Source organism: Cricetulus griseus, chromosome 6, assembly GCF_003668045.3.
Source record: "Cricetulus griseus strain 17A/GY chromosome 6, alternate assembly CriGri-PICRH-1.0, whole genome shotgun sequence".
Taxonomy (NCBI): domain Eukaryota; kingdom Metazoa; phylum Chordata; class Mammalia; order Rodentia; family Cricetidae; genus Cricetulus; species Cricetulus griseus.
Window position 1 is genome coordinate 84,541,732 of NC_048599.1, and position 17,600 is coordinate 84,559,331.

The window sequence follows — 17,600 nt, forward strand, 5'->3', positions numbered from 1 at the left end:
TATAAAATACCAGTTCAGATTATTATACATTTGCTGGAGCCATGATTTTGAAAAGGGTGGAGACCATGGGTCAAGAAGACCAAGAACAGAATTTAAAAGTATGTGAAATTAAGCTCTGCCATTAAACAATTCAGATTCTTGTGTTTGCCTCAGTCTCACAGTGAGATTTCTTAAGCTCTTTGCTTATAAGGCTATTATGAGGGAGAAGAAAATATTATCTCAGGCGTGGTCTGAGCCACTCAAAATGAAAGCATATTTATGAATGCTACCAGAGAGAAAAACTCTTAACTTTGCTTATTAAAACACTGACACCCTGTCATATCCCAGTCTTAAGGTAAAGCTTCAGCACTTCACCAACTGTGAGACTAAAGGAGTATAAAGCATTTGAGAGGCAATGGGTGTATTTTTAGGGTTAGAAAGCTTCTTCTTCTTCTTCTTTTTTTTTTTTTTTTGAAACTACTATGATGAAAAACTTTTTATTAGCTATGTAATTAAATTGTTCAATTTAAAAACTACTTAGGTGAATTATGACAAATAACCTTAGCAACAAGTTAAAACACTCAAACCAGAATCAAAACAAAAAGCACTAAAATAATTTACCTTTAAAAAAATTCTTAAAAGATTAGTAGCATTATCAACATGGCATTTGGTGGCAGAGTGAGTGGTCACAGGTGACAGGATGGGGCCAGCCAACACTATCAAAAGCACAAGACAAATCCCCAGGCATCTCCTTCTGCCCACCAAAGTAGAGGTTCATCATTTAAAATACTACTCCATCATCATCTTGATTTTAAAGCTCTACTTTGTAAATATGGAGTGAATGCTTGAGAAGAGACTACCAGTTTGAAAAGAACAAAATTGAAAGGTTCATCTGAAAATACAACTGCTATCTTTGTAAGTGGCTTCCAAAATAAACTATAAAATCTAAGTTTCATATGGTGCCTCCTAAATACAGTCAAGAAAACAGTACTGTCACTTTAAGTTGACTTTTTAGAAATGTTTTAAAAGTAATAGTGACTGCAAATATAGTACTTTGGATCCTTTTTGTCCCATAGGGAACAGTCAGTCCTGGGACATTAGGTTTATAATCAAACACTTAAGTCTTACCCATTTCTCTTCTTCCAACCCTGATCCCACTCCCTACAAGAACTCTATTTTCAAAAGCAAGCAGGTTTTTGTATGGACACCATTCTGAAAGAAAACTTCATAAGTGTATTATGCTGTAAACTTACTCATTCTTACATGTGTACACATATACATATGTACATACACAAGAAACAAGCGGGGTGAGAACTATGAAAACTTTAACTTCTACCCTCTACACTCATGCTCCTCTAACGACTTTAATACCTGAGACTGCTTTTATAGTATTTCTTCAAAGAAAGGGCTCTTAATCGCTGCTCTAAAATGTCCATAATTTACATAAAGTCTGAAATCATAAATGTAAACAATTCATATGTACCAAAAAAAATTGTGAAGTCCATACTAAAGTGTCAACTGTCAATCTTCACAGACATTATTAGGCCACACCGGTGCCACTTGAGGCACCTTGCTCAACCATGAGACAGGCACTGCCCTAAATGCCTGTGCTTCCCATTCCATCGCAGTGCTTCCTAGTCAGTCCCCGTAACTCAACCACCACCATAAGACAGTCTCAAAATGACCCAGCCTTGCTGGGGCCACTTCAGTACAGTACAAACTTCTTTAGTAAGTCATTTACTAAGTGTCGATAGAAAATACAGTTTGGACAGCAGCATTCTGTACCCTTATAAGAGCAGGGGCTCTGGGATGAAGTAGGAGCCTGGATGCAGGCTGCAGCATTTGCCACCCACCTGACCCCAGGGAAACTCCTACTTCCTTCCACACTTCTAAAATGGAGGTAGGATAAATACAGCAAATCCTCAACTATTTCTGATAATTAAAATTAAACAAGATACTTATGTGTAAAAACTTATTAACACTACATACATATACTCAATGACAAACTAATATTAACAGATAGCCCAGCAACATACATTGATGTACACTTAGTATTAACACATGAAAATATTTTCCAACATAAGAATGCCCACAATTAAAACGTTACAACCTGTTGGTACATTTCTCATATCTAAATTATAATGTGTACATAAACATGTCAGAGTATTTATTATCAAAAAACAAGCTATAAATTATATCTAAACACATCAAAAAAAATGTTAGAACCAGATATGGTGGTATACACCTATGATCTCAGTACTCAGGAAGCTAAGGCAGAAGTTCCAGGCCAGCCTGGGCCTCACAGCAAGACTGTATCTCACTAAAACTTGGCTAGTGGGACTAGAGGGATGGCTCATGGTTAACAGCACCGGCTGCTCTTGCAGAGGACTCAGGTTCAGATCACAGCACCCACATCAAGCAACTCACAAGTGCCTGTAACTCCAGCTCCAAGAAATCCAATGCCTCCCCAAGCTCCAGAAACACATGCAGGCATGTGACACACAAAGATACACGCTAGCACTCACCCATACAACATAAAATAAAAATAAGCAAAAATGCTTTAAAACTTGTCTACTGTGGGCAGAGTAGATCACTAGTTTTTGCTTCATTTACACTTTAACTCACTTAAAATTTTATAGTAACATTAACAAAACAGATACTCTTAAATATAAATTCAATTCACATGTGCCACTTTAGTCTATAAAGTACATTCATGAATATTATCTCATCTAGTCCTTTTAACAGTAAGCTCTTATTTATTTTCCACTGGGAAAATTAAACCCCAACAAGACTGAATTTCCCAGGATATTCCTTATATCACACAATTATGTGACACACAGTGAGTGACCTGGAACATTTCATGAAAACAAGGGAAAACTGTGTTCAACAATTTAAGTGTGTCTGAAGATTCTACAGTGAAGACAAGTAACCGCCTTGTTTTACTGTCCTGATTTCTGTAGTGTTTCAGGAATTACGTGAATACATATGGCAATAAAATTTACAGGAGAATTCACACAAGCATGCTTATTTTCTACAGCAGCCCATGAATACCAAAGACTATTTTTCCCATTGTTAGTCATTTGTATTCAATCTTTTGTAACTGCTGAATTTATTCATTTTAACTTAAAAAACAAATAGAAAAGAAATAAAAACAATTTATAATAATAATATAGAAGTATATACAACCAGATTCCATATATTTTTGACACTTAAAAAAATACCTTGGCTTTCCATGGGAAGGCAGGGCTAGTATTAGTCAATTGATACTTCACTACTACTAAGAAAAAGTTTCAGTAAATAGCTCAGCAGTAGTCTATGATAATGTTCTAAGAAGTCCATGCTAGGGAATGAATACCAGTTAAGCAGGTAAAAAGACAATTATCTGGTGCTTCTACGTCCCAATTAAGGCAGACACTGAAATCATGCTTATATTCTTCAATATTCCTAAGTACACCTGCCCCAACTCAAACATCCCTTTCTCATCTCAAACAGCTAAAAGTAAAAATATCCCAAACCTACATTTTAAGTACAGCCCAGACTTAAAATGACACTTGGGGTTTTGGGGGGGGGGGTGTTTGGGACAGCTCAATGCCTCCATGACTCCTCTATATCAATTCCTTAACACTGAATTCAGAGGTACATGCTTGGAAACATGACAGGATTTTCCCAAAGTTGCATTCATCATGACACTAAGAGCATTTTTGCAGAATCTTATTTTTATTAATCAAGTATTTGGATATCTTAACAGTACAAATAGACTAACAAAGAAATTGTCATTATCTTTAAACTCTCTGAAGTCAATGAAACACTGCAATACAATACAATAATACTGAACAGGTACAAATGAATCCTGCCAACACCCTGCTACTGGCTCATGTGTCCTGTTTTGGGCATATGTCATTTAAGTAGAAACTGAAGCACAAAGCCACTTAATGGGCAGCACAATCACCCTAAGCCACATTGTTACCATAAGCCAAAATCTCAAGACCCTAAAAACCACCTGGACTTCTAATCTAATTACAACATGAAGCCAAAAGGTGAAGGAAGCATTTTAAATAAAAATGGCTGCTGATTCTAAGCATTTCCTGAACCTTCACTGTATGCCAAGCACTATGCTAAGTAAGCAGCCTTCTGCACCCAATCCCTGCAACAGCCCTAAAAGAGTTAATAAACAACTTTGAAAAGAAAGTTTTGAAATCCTATAAATGAAAATCTAAACTATTTAAGAACCTTCCTTTTTCTCTCCCTTTCAGGATGTATCTTCTAGCATTCCTTCTACATGGAGCAGGGTGGAGCAGAGCAAGCCAGTAAAACCAGCAGTCCAGAGCATGCGGAAGAATCATAAGGTAGAGAAGCCAGAATGAGCTACAGTGTGATCCTGTCTCAAAAATGGTGTGTGTGTGGGGGGGAGGCTGGAGCAATAAGACTGTGAGTTCAAGTCCAGCCTGGACTATACTGCAAGACTCTGTCTCAAAAGAAAATAAAATGAAATAATTCAAGTAGATTGAATTATTTGTTTTCAGGAAATTTTCTCCCAGTTAGAGGGTACTGACAACTATTAGAGAAACATCATAGAACTCTGAATTTAAACACTGGTATACAAAGCCCTCTGCCCAATATAACAGCTGAATAACTGTCGCCAGTGGGGGCAAAAGGAACAGCATATGTGTTAGGCCTGTCAGAGAGGCTTCTACTGCCCACTCTAGAAAACAATGATGCCAGACTTTTGAAGTAACCTATTCCACCACATGCACGGGAACCACAAGTCAAGTTTTGAATATGTTATTTTGTATTTAAATCTTACAAAAGCCAATAAAAGCACTGCAAAAAACATTAAGCTGTTTATAAAGTCTCACTTTAGAATTCCAGAAGTGAAATAACCATGATTTTATTAATAAATGAATTTTCTTAAATAAAGTTGTTAGAGGCTTAGACCTATGTATAAAATGGAGTAGACAAGAAAGAAGAGTTATCCATGCTAGTTAAACCAACTACATGCCCCAGCATGCAATGCTCTAATATGAAGCTAAGTAAAGCTGCAGTGCACCCTGGGACTTGTAGTAAGTAAACCAGCTTCTCACAACAAGTTTCGGGAAAGACTGAACTATGGAGCTCGATGTGATTAGGTCTTATTTTCAGGGTCTAACCAAAAATAAACTTTATTTGTTCTCGGCTCTGGTACTGCTTCTCTACCACATACTAGAAAACGTACCAATTAGCACGGATATTTCCCACTGTTTTAAAATGAACAAAATGTTTTAAAAATAATTGGTATGATAGAAATGTAATTTTATACTTTTAAAAATAAGTTTCATTGGATCAGTTGCAACATTCTTATCATCTCTCCTTCCCACAAAAAGTTTTTGTTGTACAGTGTCTCCTTTAACAATTATTCAAGATGTATTTTTAAATAATTTTTCTTGAAAATTTTCAAGAAATTCAAAACAAGCATTTCCTATACTCTAGGAATATATTCTTACCGTAATATGCACACATATCCTCACAACAAAATATCCAAGCTTTTCTGAAAAAAGAAAGAAAGAAAGAAAGAAAGAAAGAAAGAAAGAAAATTCTAAGGGAAAAAAAAAGTCCAACTGTAGGCCTAATTCATTCACAAACTTCCTTCAAAACTACAAAAGGTTTTATATGCTACTAATAACAAGTCCAACCCAAAACTGACAAATCTGAACTGTAGTTTATGTATACACAGTTCCTACGGACATCCCTGTTTTCTCCAAAACTCTGGAAGGCAGCTGAGAAAAAACTAAGTGCAGTCTGCATCAGGAGGCCTACTACAGGTGCTGGGTTATTTTCAGGCAACAGTACCTTCACAAACATGCTGTGGAATACGGTCCAAGAAACTCCTAACAAGGAGAGATAAGCTGGCACACAGATTAACACAATCCAGCTAAAAGTCACCTGCAACATGTGCTAACACATTTCACCATAAAAGTGACAGGCTACTAAAGTATCTGAAGCTTCATCAATACAACAGGACTGTCCATAAGGCCAGAGATAGCAGTTGCCATGGTTACTATCACCCACTTTTATCATGAAATTATTGTCATTACTCTGAAGTTTAGGATACTTACTTAAATGTTAAAAAGGAGAGTTCAGTGTTCTGTCAAGGGAGAGAAATCAAGTGCTGTCTGATTTGTAAGCATGCCACTTTAGAAATGCACATGGTTAACAACACTTGGATCTGCAGCAGGAAAAAAAAAAAAATCAATTCCTTTCTGCTGCTCCTGGTTCCTCAAGCACTGACAGTTTGTATTTTCAATGCAGCCAAAACAATAAAACAAAACCCATCTTTTTGGCCTCTGTGTCTGAGTTATGGTTTTCCCCAAGGCCCACAAACAGAGTCAAAATAAAACTATTAAGGCCCCACCCCTTCCTACCTACATATTACTACATATTATTCGACACTAAAAAACAGAAAATGCTGCCTTAGTGGATTCCAAAATATAAGAAAGAAGAGTTTCCTGAGACTGTACATGAACTCTTTTTTTTTTTTTTCTAATGAGTAAAAGTAAGGGGAATAGAGAAGAGGGGACTTGTAGAGTGTTAGGAGAATTGAGGGGGTGGATTCAAATTGCCACAGTCTGTGAATGAAAGTTACTCCAGCAAAGCAGCAAGGATGAGTAACCCCACAGCCTCTACTCACCACCACCATATAGCCAGGCGCCCCACTGACAGACAAGCAATCGGAAGGTTGTTCTTCAAAGTCTATCCCAAGTTGGGCATGGTAATTCATGCCTGCATATCTAGCACTTGGGAAGCTGAAGCACAAGGATTACCACAAATTCTAGGCCAGCCAGAGCTCTTTAGCAAGACCTCACCTCAAAAGAGAAAAGACTATTCCAACATTGTTACAGATGATGACTATTCAAAGAATTATATAAAAGTCTATAAAAAGTAAAGCTGTATATACGTAGGAGCAAACAAAGAAAAAACTATGCTCCTTAGAAATAATTATCCAGTGGGAAGACTGCTCAGTGGTAAGAGCACTAGCTGTTGTTGCAAAGGATCTGGGTTCAGATCCCAGCATCCATGCCACAGCTCACAACTGCCCATAACGCTAGCACCAGGGGATCTGACACCTGTTCTGCTCTCCTTGGGCACCAGGCACACATGGTGCACAGACATACATGCAGGCACTCATAATACACATAAAATAACAATAAATAAATCTTTTAAAAAGAAATAATTATCTATACTAAGTTTCATGCAGTATTAACATAATACCACTTAAAAATAAATCCCAAAGCACCAAAAATGTACACTTCATATGGTTAACAAGATCAAGTTAGGCCCACATGAACATCCACAGGCAAATGCTCCTGAGAAGCCAACATAAGCCAGCACAAAACAATATGAAAATTCAAATGTTCCACCTATTTGAACAGACACATAAAGGAATCCTGGCAAAGGTTAGAGATAGTTCTCTAGTTTTAGTAAACTTTAATCTCTTCCATTCTCTTTTTTGATAGTAACTAAACAAACACCTTCAGCAATAAAACACTAAGAATACAAAAATTTGAAAGCATACTGATGTAACTTTAACCTCAGAATTTCTTTACAAAATAAATAAATAAATATTCACCATGGCACAAAAAGTGACCACCATCACGAGAGGTTTCCTTTTGATCTAAATGTGTAATGCTTTTCTCACCCTTCCCAAGAGCAATTTTTTATATTTACTTTCTAACTTGGGCTGTTTCATAAAGAACACTCATTTATAAAATTCAGAGCACTATACTCCTAAACACAAGGATTCCCAATTAACTCTATTTAACTTGTTTAGTTTACCATTCCATATTTATAAGCAGAGTCTATGAAGACAGACAGACAGACAGACAGACACATATACACACAAAAAACACACATTTAAGCCTCTAGAATTAAGTAGTCATTTCCTCACATAACCTTCTAAAAGGAGAAAACAAAAATAACATATATTTACCTAAACTAATGCACAACATTGTACATTTCACTATGAAACAAGTAAGCACTTTTCAGAAAGTTAGAGTCAATCAAAACTTAGCAGGGACATCTGTTACTCTGTATATTAATAAAAGTCTACAAAGAGTCCAGGAATTTATATATTCACTAAGTCAATTACTACCACAAAAGAGAAAAAGGAAGAAAACTTTTAATAGGGGACATACATTTCCCACTATCTCCAAAAGGAAAAAAATGATTTTTTTTAAATTATGGAAAACTGACTAAGCAGCATTTTTTTTTTTAAACAAAAGCTTCAAAAGTGTAACAAATCGGGGTAATCAGAGCAGTATTTTAAAAACAAAATTCAACTGAGTGGTGGTCATGGATGCCTTTGATCCCAGCACTTGGGAGACAGAGGCAGGTGGATCTCTGTGTGTTCCAGGACAACCTGGTCTACAGAGTGAGTTCCAGAACAACCAGGGCCACACAGAGAGAAACCCTGTCTCCCGGGAGGGGGCGGGTATTCATAGTGTCCAATGTGTACTTTTAATGCATTAATTCCCAAACTGATATGGAAAAACTTAGCATTTTAAAGCAGAACTTTGCTTATTTTTTAATCTGTAATCCATCTCATCAACAATGTCTACACGGCTTCTGGCAATTTACAAAGAGCTTTCACATGTACTACTTAATTTGATCTTCAAAAAAACAAAAAAATAAAAACAAAAACAAAACAATATTATACCTGCAAAATTGAAAGCAGGTCCATCAAATTTTCTATGTGGTTCTAAGTTTTAAAACTTTGATACAAAACTTTAAAAGCAATCACCATAGCTTATTTTGACAATCAAATCATCTAACACTAAGAATTTCAAAGGACCATGTACTACTGTGAATGCCATGAAAATGTTAAAGTAGTTACTTTTATCTTTCTCCAGGCACTGTTAAAAGTTACTAATGGACACACAGCAAAGATATATTCTCACAGGTGTAACTTTCCTTCAAGTTTATTTATTTTTCTTGAAACAAGGTCTTATAATGTAGACCAGGCTGCCACTGACTTTCAGAGTGCCTACTTCCAAAGCCTACTAGGATTACAGGCCAAGTACTGGAATTACAGAGCACTCCACTTAATTTCACAAAAAGTTAAAAAATCACAGTCTTTGAAGGCCAACTTAAATGTAACAACTGTATCTATAAAGTTGAATGCCTAAGAAGGTATCTAGATTAGAATTAAGGTCCATAGAGTCAAGGAGAGGAGGAAAAAATCCATGAAAAATGATTTTTCCCAAACACAATATCCCATTTCCCAAAAATGTCTGTATGTCCTATTTATATTAGTATCATGTTTGCAAGACCTAAAGCTCTGCATAATGTCATTTATTTTTGTTGATTGCAAGTCAATGAATTTTTTATCAAATTATGTTCTACACTCCATGTTCTAATTCCCCTTTGAAAGAAAATAATCCTAACAGCACCCTACTCTTAACCCAGCATCCACAATACAAACTTATTCTGCATAGTATTATAGGCAGTACAAAGCAGATTTCAAATAGCAAAGGCTATTTATTAATAGTATTTTAGAACAGACTTACTCTAGATCTTCCTGGTATTTTACTGCTGTTGTTTATGAGCTAAGAGAGCTTCAGTAAGTAGCAAGACCCTCAAAATTAAGAGATTGCCTTTAACTTGTTGTAGCGCCAGAGATCTTAATGTAAACAGAAGGGTGTTTCTGGAGCAGCTTCTTCCAGATAATTGAACAGGAAAAAGGATTGGCCACTGAAAGCCAAAGGAAATAGTGTCCCATACGTCACTTACATCCCTGTAAAACAAAGTATGGCCCAGGCAGGTGTCTTTTCAATGTGTTATCCTTCCAGCTCCATAAAGATGTGCCTGGATCCAAAGTTTGACCACCTTAAACCGTGTGAAGCCATCCAAAATCTTAAGTTAAAAGTGTCACTTAAGAAAAAAAAAATAGCACTTAAGAAAAAAAAATAAAAAAAAAGAAACTTTTATAAAAAACAAACAAGTAATACCAGTCAAAATGTACATATTGTGTTACCAACATCAAAAGTCTCAAATAAAAGAAAGCCCCTGGAATAGTTTTAACATGTTAGTCAGATGTTTGTGCTTCGAGAATTTTCTGCACTATCGATAGAGTCTTCACTTAAGGATAGCTGTACATGCACTAAAGAGTTGAGTACTGAAATTTTTAATAAACATGTGCACTACAACACTCAAAATTTCCCCTTTGCCACCAAAACATATCCTGAGATTTTTTAAAAATGTATCCTTAGAAAATTAAAATGGCCCTCGGTAAGTTAGTATTAAGCTCACAACAGATTCCATACACAAGTAAAGACAGAAGAAAATGGCAAGGAACTTACCGAAATTAAAATGAGTAACAGTATTCGCAGGAAAATCTCAGTAATGCTTTCCTACAAGGCTGTAAACCAAGTAGATGGTAAAACTTTGAAAAGGGGGGTGGGGGCTAACCTTCAAAAACCAATAGGAGCGCTGACCTATTTATTTCTACTGCCCAAACGCGAGGAAACATGAAATGTAAACAAATAACAGAAAGACTTTCCCAAAAAAGTAGCCTTACACTTCTTAGCATCAATTTGAGCCCCCTGAACAGGCCTTCAATAAAGCTACAGATGATGCTGAAGATCTCTCTACAGGGTGATCCCCCTCCCCCCACCCCGTGCCCCCAAAGAACCACCACGAAGAGTGCCTGCCAAAAGGCTTCCTTCCTAGAGTGCATGACTGCTGTAAAAGAAAAAGGGAGGAAAAAAACCTTCAACCAGCCCAAATGAATCTGATTCTAACACTCTGCTATCAATTATTAATAAATAAATGCCCTTCCCTCTCTAACTTCCTCAGCTGAAGACTCTACATTCCTGATACCTACCATTAAGCATAACTAGCATCCCAGCTATGGAGTAAAATCTTAGAAGTCAAAAAGAAAAAAAAAAAAAAAAGGCAGCCACAAAGTTCACTGTCAAGGCCAGTGCTGAGGCCCACACATACCGAGACCTTAAAATCACATTTGAGATTCTAGAAATCCACACTCCCGAAGACATCATTTAAAAACAACACAATGTGGACGTGCAGAGGGAGATCCTCTACTTCAAGACCTAAACAAAGAATATTTCAACATATGACCGGAATATGATGACACCGGATTCACCCACGAAAACAAAACCTGCCTACCATTAGCCGCCGTACCCTCATCTCAACAACTCAACTACTTAGAAATCACTCCCAGCACATCTACACCCCACAATCGGCATGTGGCCTCCTCCCGGGGTGCAAGCCACAAGACAAAGTTGAAAGGAGACCTTTCTCGCCCGGTGCCCCAATGTCCACATGAAACCCCTCCCCTGCCAGGGCCACCTTGCAGCTACCCACCATTGCGAGCGTGGTCAAGGGAGGAGGAGGAGGAGGTAGGGGAAAGAGAGAGAGAGAGAGAGAGAGCAAGAGAGAGAGAGAGAGAAAGAAATCCTAACAGCACCGCTCAGCAGAATAAAGAGAGCAGAGAGAGGATGACGAGAAGTGTTGGGAACTGCGTGCACCGCGGGGCTGGACCAAACGGAAAGAGTCCCACTCCGCGCGCCCCTCCCCCCGCGGCCCGGGGGGGAGGGGCGGCCGCGGCCCCTCTCTGAGGGGCCTGTGAGTCCCCGGCCCGCGCGGGGTCCCGGGGCGGCGGGCCGGCGGCGACGGCGGGAGGGCCGCCCCGGGGTGAGGGGTGCAGGCGGACTCCTCGGAATAACAAGTTGCAGAAGAAGAAGAATAAGCGGAATTTCCCCAACGCTGCTCCGGCCACCCAAGACAAATGCACCAACACACACTCACTCACACATACTCGGGCCCGGCAGCGTCAGCAGCCGCAGCTTTTTTTTTTTTTTTAAACCAGATCTCTCAGTCACCAAACAAGATGGTTTTCCAAAAAAAAAAAAATTTAATTAAATAATCATAATAAAAACTTCCCCCCGACAGCATCCCGGGGAGTGGGGGGTGGGAAGGGCCCAGGCGGCCATCCCCGGCCGCAGGCACTCGCGGGGGCGGCCTCAGCCCGCGCCCCCCGCGGCCCCCCAGCCCGGCCCCCCGCCGGGACGCTGTGTCGCCCCCTCGCCGCCTCCCCCGACGCGCCGCCCCTGTCACCCGCTCCGGCCCTGCACTCAGCGCCCAGGCTCCCGAGGCTGCTCATAAACTTACTTCCAATCTATCCTAGGGAGGGGTGGAGGGCAGAGGGGAGGAAGGGGGGAGACGAGGTATTCCTATTGTCTTTTTTTTTTTCCTGGGGGGGAGAGGGATAGGAAAAGGGCACGCAGGGGGGCGCCCCGAAGGGGAAGTTATTGCTGAAATCTCAAGTTGACTGAGGGGTCCTGACGAGAACACCCCCTTTCCCTCCTCCCTCCCACACACCCCTCCCCTCCCCCTACCTCCCCCCCACAACAAACTCCAAGCAAGCAGCCCCTGCTCCTTCCCAGAGACAAACACCAGAGACAAGACAGAGGGAGGGGGGGGAGGGAGGGGAAATAGAGCTACTCAAGAAAAAAAAAGAGAGAGAGGAGAGTGAGGAAAAGAGAGAATGGAAAAGCTGGGATACTGCACCCTCCTGCTGCTGGCTGGCTGTCCCCCCTGGCAGCTGGAGGCAGGAACTCTGAGCAGGAGAAGCAGGAGGAGGAGGAGGAGGGAACTCTTCTTCATGGGGAGGGAGGGAAGAGGCTGGAGCTGCTGCTGCTGCTTCTGCTGCTGCTCTGGGCCTCTCGCACTTTTTAGATATTAGTGTGTTAAGATGGTAGGTTGTTCCCTTCTCCCTCCTCCTCCTCTTCTTCCTCTCTCTCTCTCTCTCTCTCTCTCTGTGTCTCTCTCTCTCACTCTCTCACTCTCTCTCTCTCTCCTCTCTCTCTCTCTTTCCTCTCTCTCTCTCTCTCTGGGCTGTTTCTTTCCTCCTCTTCCCCAGGCAAGGGGGGGGAGTGAGGGGGGAGGAACTGGAGCCTCCTCCTCCTCCAGGAGAGACACACTCAGGCCCCGGGCCGGAATGGGGAGGGAGGAATCAGAGCAGCAGGAGAGAAACTGTGGGAGACAAACAAGCCCAACTCTTCATCCTCCTCCTCCTCCTCTCAGCAGCAGCAGCGAGCACCACCAGCCCATTCACCACCCGGCCCCGGGCCGCAGCACCTCCGCCGCCTCAGCCCGGGGATCCCTCCGCCCAGGCCCAGACACACTCGCCCGCGCGGGAGCCCGCCGCGCGGCCCCGCCGCCGCCGCCGCCGCCGCCGTGCGCGCCCCCGCCGCTCCCGAGAGCCGGGCGAGAGGGACTGGGGCTGGGGAAGCGGGGACGAGGGAGAACGGCGGGCGGGCGGGGGCCGGGCGGAGCTGGACGACGGCGGGCCCGGCCGCCGCCGCGCCCCCGCGTAGGAGCCCACGGCTTGCGGGAGGCGCGGGGACCCCACGGGGGCACGGGGCGGCGGCGGGGGCCCGCGGCGGCGCTCGGGCGGGCGGACTACTTGACGTGTCGGTGCGGCGAATTTATTTCACTTTGCCTAAGGAACGGGGTGTGCTGCGGCACCCATTGCCTAGGGAAAAAACCCGGATGTAAAGTGAGTGAAACTAAACTAGAGTGAAGTAGGGCAGCAGCAGCCAAACTCCGGTGCAGCGGCGGCGGCGGCGCTGGGGCCGAGCGGCCGCCAAACTCCCGGCCCGCCGCCGCGCCGCAGCCCGGCCAGGCCCGAGCCCCGGTCCCCTCCCGCCGTCGGGAGCTGCTGGGGGGCTCCCGAGCAGCCCCAACTCCCTCCAGTGCAACAGCAGTTTGCAGGGGTGGGGGTAGAAAAGAAGGCAGGAGCGAGGAGGAAGCACTGCAATGGGGGAGCGAGTGGTCCAGGCAACAGGAGAAGATGCAAGCTCAAGTCGAATGCAACATGCAATCCCCGGCCACCCCGCCCCCTTTGCAAATAACTACCCTTGAACCACTTTATTAGCCGTGCGGAGTCCCACACTGGCTCCGGGGAGGGGCGGGGGACGGGGTCCTTCTCTTACCTTTATTTATTGCTGCTTTCTGCCCCCCTCTCCATGTTTTTTATTCCTAAGTTCTTTTGTTCTAAGGGGGATGATGGCATTTACTTTTCTGCTTTGTGTAGCAGGGCAATCACTGGGAATCGGCCACGTATAATCCGGCGGTTTGTCATATTTTATTAGTGAAAGTATTTTATGTCTAGTCCACCTCCAAGGACTGTAACATGGAGAACTGCAGGGGGGTGGCCGACATCAGAAGAATTCTTGTTTTCAAAGATTTCTTGGCGGGGCGGGGAGGGCCTCTTTTTTTTTTTTTTTAAATCTTTGAGGAGGTTCATTTAAATTATTAAATCGATAGTTTTCAACTTAAAGCTTAATGCTTTTGCACGGATGGATTGTTAGGTTGTAAAATAACCCTCAACCACGATTTAAAAAAAAAAAAAGTAAAATACCCTAGCTCTTAAAAAAAAAAAAAATCCCATCTGGACACTGATCTCTGTTCTGAGCTGCATGCTGGACTTAACGTAGTGTTAGTCTTCCTATGTTAAATAACAATAAACCTCAACCTCAACGGAATACAAATGGGGGCTGGGGGTGGTTTTGTTTTTAAGGCTCAGCACTTTTGTAGCATCTGCCACTACGCATTTTCCAGGCATTGATTAACCATGCAACTCCCATAGGCATGAAGTCCAGTTTTTGCAGATGAAGAGCAACAGTGGTGAGATGATTTGCCCAAAGTCAAAGTGAGTCATTGGCACAACCAGGAAGAGCCTTGGACGTGATTTGTTACTAATCACATCTTTTCCATTAAATAATGTTTTATCCAAGAAATAGTATTTAAGAGTAAACGCACATTCTTTATCTTACCAGAGGGGCTCTGAGATCACTGGATATGAAGACATTTTCTTCTGTGAGCTGCAAAATTTAAATTTAGCTTCTCAAGAGAAAGCATTTCAAAAAAAAAAAAAAAAAAAAACCTCTGGTTTATTAAAAGTTTTTTTTTTTTTAAGTGAACTTTATTTTACATGCATAGGCCGTTAAGTAGTAGTTTTATGTTAAAAAGAATTCACAGCAGAAAGTGAAAGAGTTTGAGAGTAAAAATGAAAGTCCCAATTAATGATTCAAGAAGCCTGGATGAAACTCAACCTACAATGCTGTCAAGATAAATAACAGAGCCAAGTTAGGTACTAACTTAGCACTCAGGTAAACAGTGTCCTTAATTGTAGGTGTGTGGACCTGTACCAGCGGACCACTGGAACACTGATCCCAAAATGCAAGATGTCAACATTTTTTCTCAGAGGAAGGCAGTCTTAGTGTTCTTTTGGGGAGAAAAAAACATTAGTTTTTCAGAAACATGATGGGGCTCACATTCAAATTGGGCAAGAATGCATAAACCCTATACAGCAAATCAACAAATTTTCTGTGAAAGCCCAGATTGTAAATATCTTAGGTTATTTTGGTACCTAAGTCAACAGGAGCTTCTCAATTCCTCTGTTCCTGTAACAAAATCCACCACACACTACATGTAAACCAATGTGTCTGAGTGAGTGTTCTAATAAAGTTTTATTTGTGCACATTGACATTTGACTTGCATGTGCTTTTCATGTTATGAAATGTTTTAACTTTTTCCAACTTGAAAAAATGCAAAAAAAAAAAAAAAAGGTAGGGGGAGTTTCATTTTAGCTTTTTGGGGGGCATCACAGAGCCAAGCACTGGGAGGATGGGGTGTAGTAGCTCATGCTTTCTCATGAGGATTCAGATTGAGTAGTCATTGAACTTCCAACAGAGAGTGTTTGTACAGCAATTAAAAAATCAGAATTGTAAAATAGCAGATATTTACATGTCAATTTCATTTTTTTTTTTTTTTTTTGGTTTGTTTTCTGGGCTTGGGATTTTGGTTTTGGTTTTTTGAGACAAGGTCTTATGTTGTGGTCCAGGCTGGTTTAAAACTGACTATATAGCCCAGGTTGGCCTCTGCCCACTTCAGCCTCCTGAGTGCTAGAATTACAGATATGAGCCACCACTCCTGGTTTCAAATGTTTTAACTGTGTGATGTCTAACATTCTTGAGGCTCTCAACATTTATGGAAAAGAACATTCTACCTTGTGGTTCTTTGACAGGCAATCATTCATTTTAAACTCAAAGAGTAAAGTATAATAGGATTATGAAAACCTGGATTCTGGTACCTAAGAATTTATCTCTTACTTCGAGATGGTGGCACATGCGTTTAGTCCCAGCACTCTAGGCGACAGAGGCAGGCAATGATGGGAGATATTATTCTGTATATGTTTCTCTTATTGTTTCTCTTATTAGTTGGTGTGGCTAGTAGCCAGGCAGTAGGGATAGGTGGGGTTACCAGACGAAGAGAATTCTGGGAGATGTAGGCAGAGAGGAGAGAGTCAGGTGTTCTCTGGTAAGACCATGTAGAAATACATAGATTAGTAGTTATGAGTTAATAATTAAGACAGAGCTAGCCAATAAGAAGCCCAAGCCATTGGCCTACAGTTTCATAATTAATTCTGTGTGTGTATTTGGGGCTGGAGTGGCTGTGGGACCAGGCTGGCGGGAAGAACCATCCACTACAAAGCAGATACCTGATCTCTGTGAGTTTGAGGCCAGTCTGGTCTACATAGCTAGTTCTAGAACTCAGGGCTACATCGTGAGACCCTGTCTCAAAGAAGAAAAGTAAAGAAGGAAGGGAAGTGAAAGCAAAAGAAAAGAGAGTTAATTGAGATGTTTCAGTAAAGTGCTTCACACAGCGCTCGGTATGTGAGACTGCATAAGGCATCTTTCCTTGTACCCAAAAAGTTCATTTCTTGTATAGCTGGAGAAGTGTTCAGGTGGCATTTCCTCATTTTGACAGTCACTTTAAGTCAATTGTGACTTAAAGGTTCAGAGTGTCTCAGGTCTATTCGAGGTAGTGAGGTGCTGTCATGCAGTAAGCATCTTTGTATGCCGGGCATGGGGCACTTAGTAGGCATACACCAGCTGTGTGACCCTAGACAAAACACTTCAGCTCTCAGAACCTCGGTGTTCCTTACATGATACAGATGGAAGGATTGGTGTAAGGGCTAAAATTATACATGCCAAAGGGAAACAACAAGTGCTCTCAAGGTCTCAGAGATAAGCTGAAAATCTAGTTCAACTTTCAGAAGTGAACAGGGGCCAGGCTGGAAGGCATCACTTAACAGTAGATACTTTCGTTATAAGTGAGGTTCCAGCGTGCACACACACAACAAAAGTATCAATAATAATGATCACACATGGGCAGTCATTACCTAATTATCCCCTGAAAATGTTTAGTTTTATCCAAGCTTGGTGGCTCAGGCTTGTTACCCCAACCGCTCGGCAAACTGAGGTATTAGGCCAGCTGGGGAAATAACCTTGTTGAAAATAAAAACAAAAGGACTGGAAATATAGCTTAGTGACAGGCTGTTTGCCTAGAATGAGATAGGTCAGTCCTCAGTACAAAAAAGAAAAGGGCAAGTTTGCCATCATATCCCCACTGAACAGTAATAAAAGTCAAAAACTTTTTCATCTTTTTTAAATTTATGCATATTTGTGTATGCACCTGGCTAAAGGACAACCTGCAAGAGTCACTTCTCGCCTTCCACCGTGTGATTTCCCAGGATTGAATTTGGGTCCTCAGGCTTGGCC

At 41.5% G+C, this 17,600-nt stretch overlaps 1 protein-coding gene across 38 annotated transcripts in view; it reads right to left on the bottom strand.

Annotated features, from left to right (window-relative positions):
* Positions 1-12,807, bottom strand: part of Phf21a (PHD finger protein 21A) — a 174,194-nt gene extending 161,387 nt beyond the window's left edge. For 5 of the 38 annotated variants that reach the window (XM_035446679.1, XM_035446687.1, XM_035446695.1 and 2 more), the window contains exons 1-2: positions 10,311-11,323; positions 6,072-6,181 (exon numbers count right to left, since the gene is read on the bottom strand). The gene's annotated coding sequence lies outside the window, so the exon portion shown is untranslated. The other 33 variants (XM_027422481.2, XM_035446690.1, XM_027422478.2 and 30 more) reach the window with 19 other exon arrangements.
* Between the last annotated feature and the right edge of the window lie 4,793 nt (positions 12,808-17,600).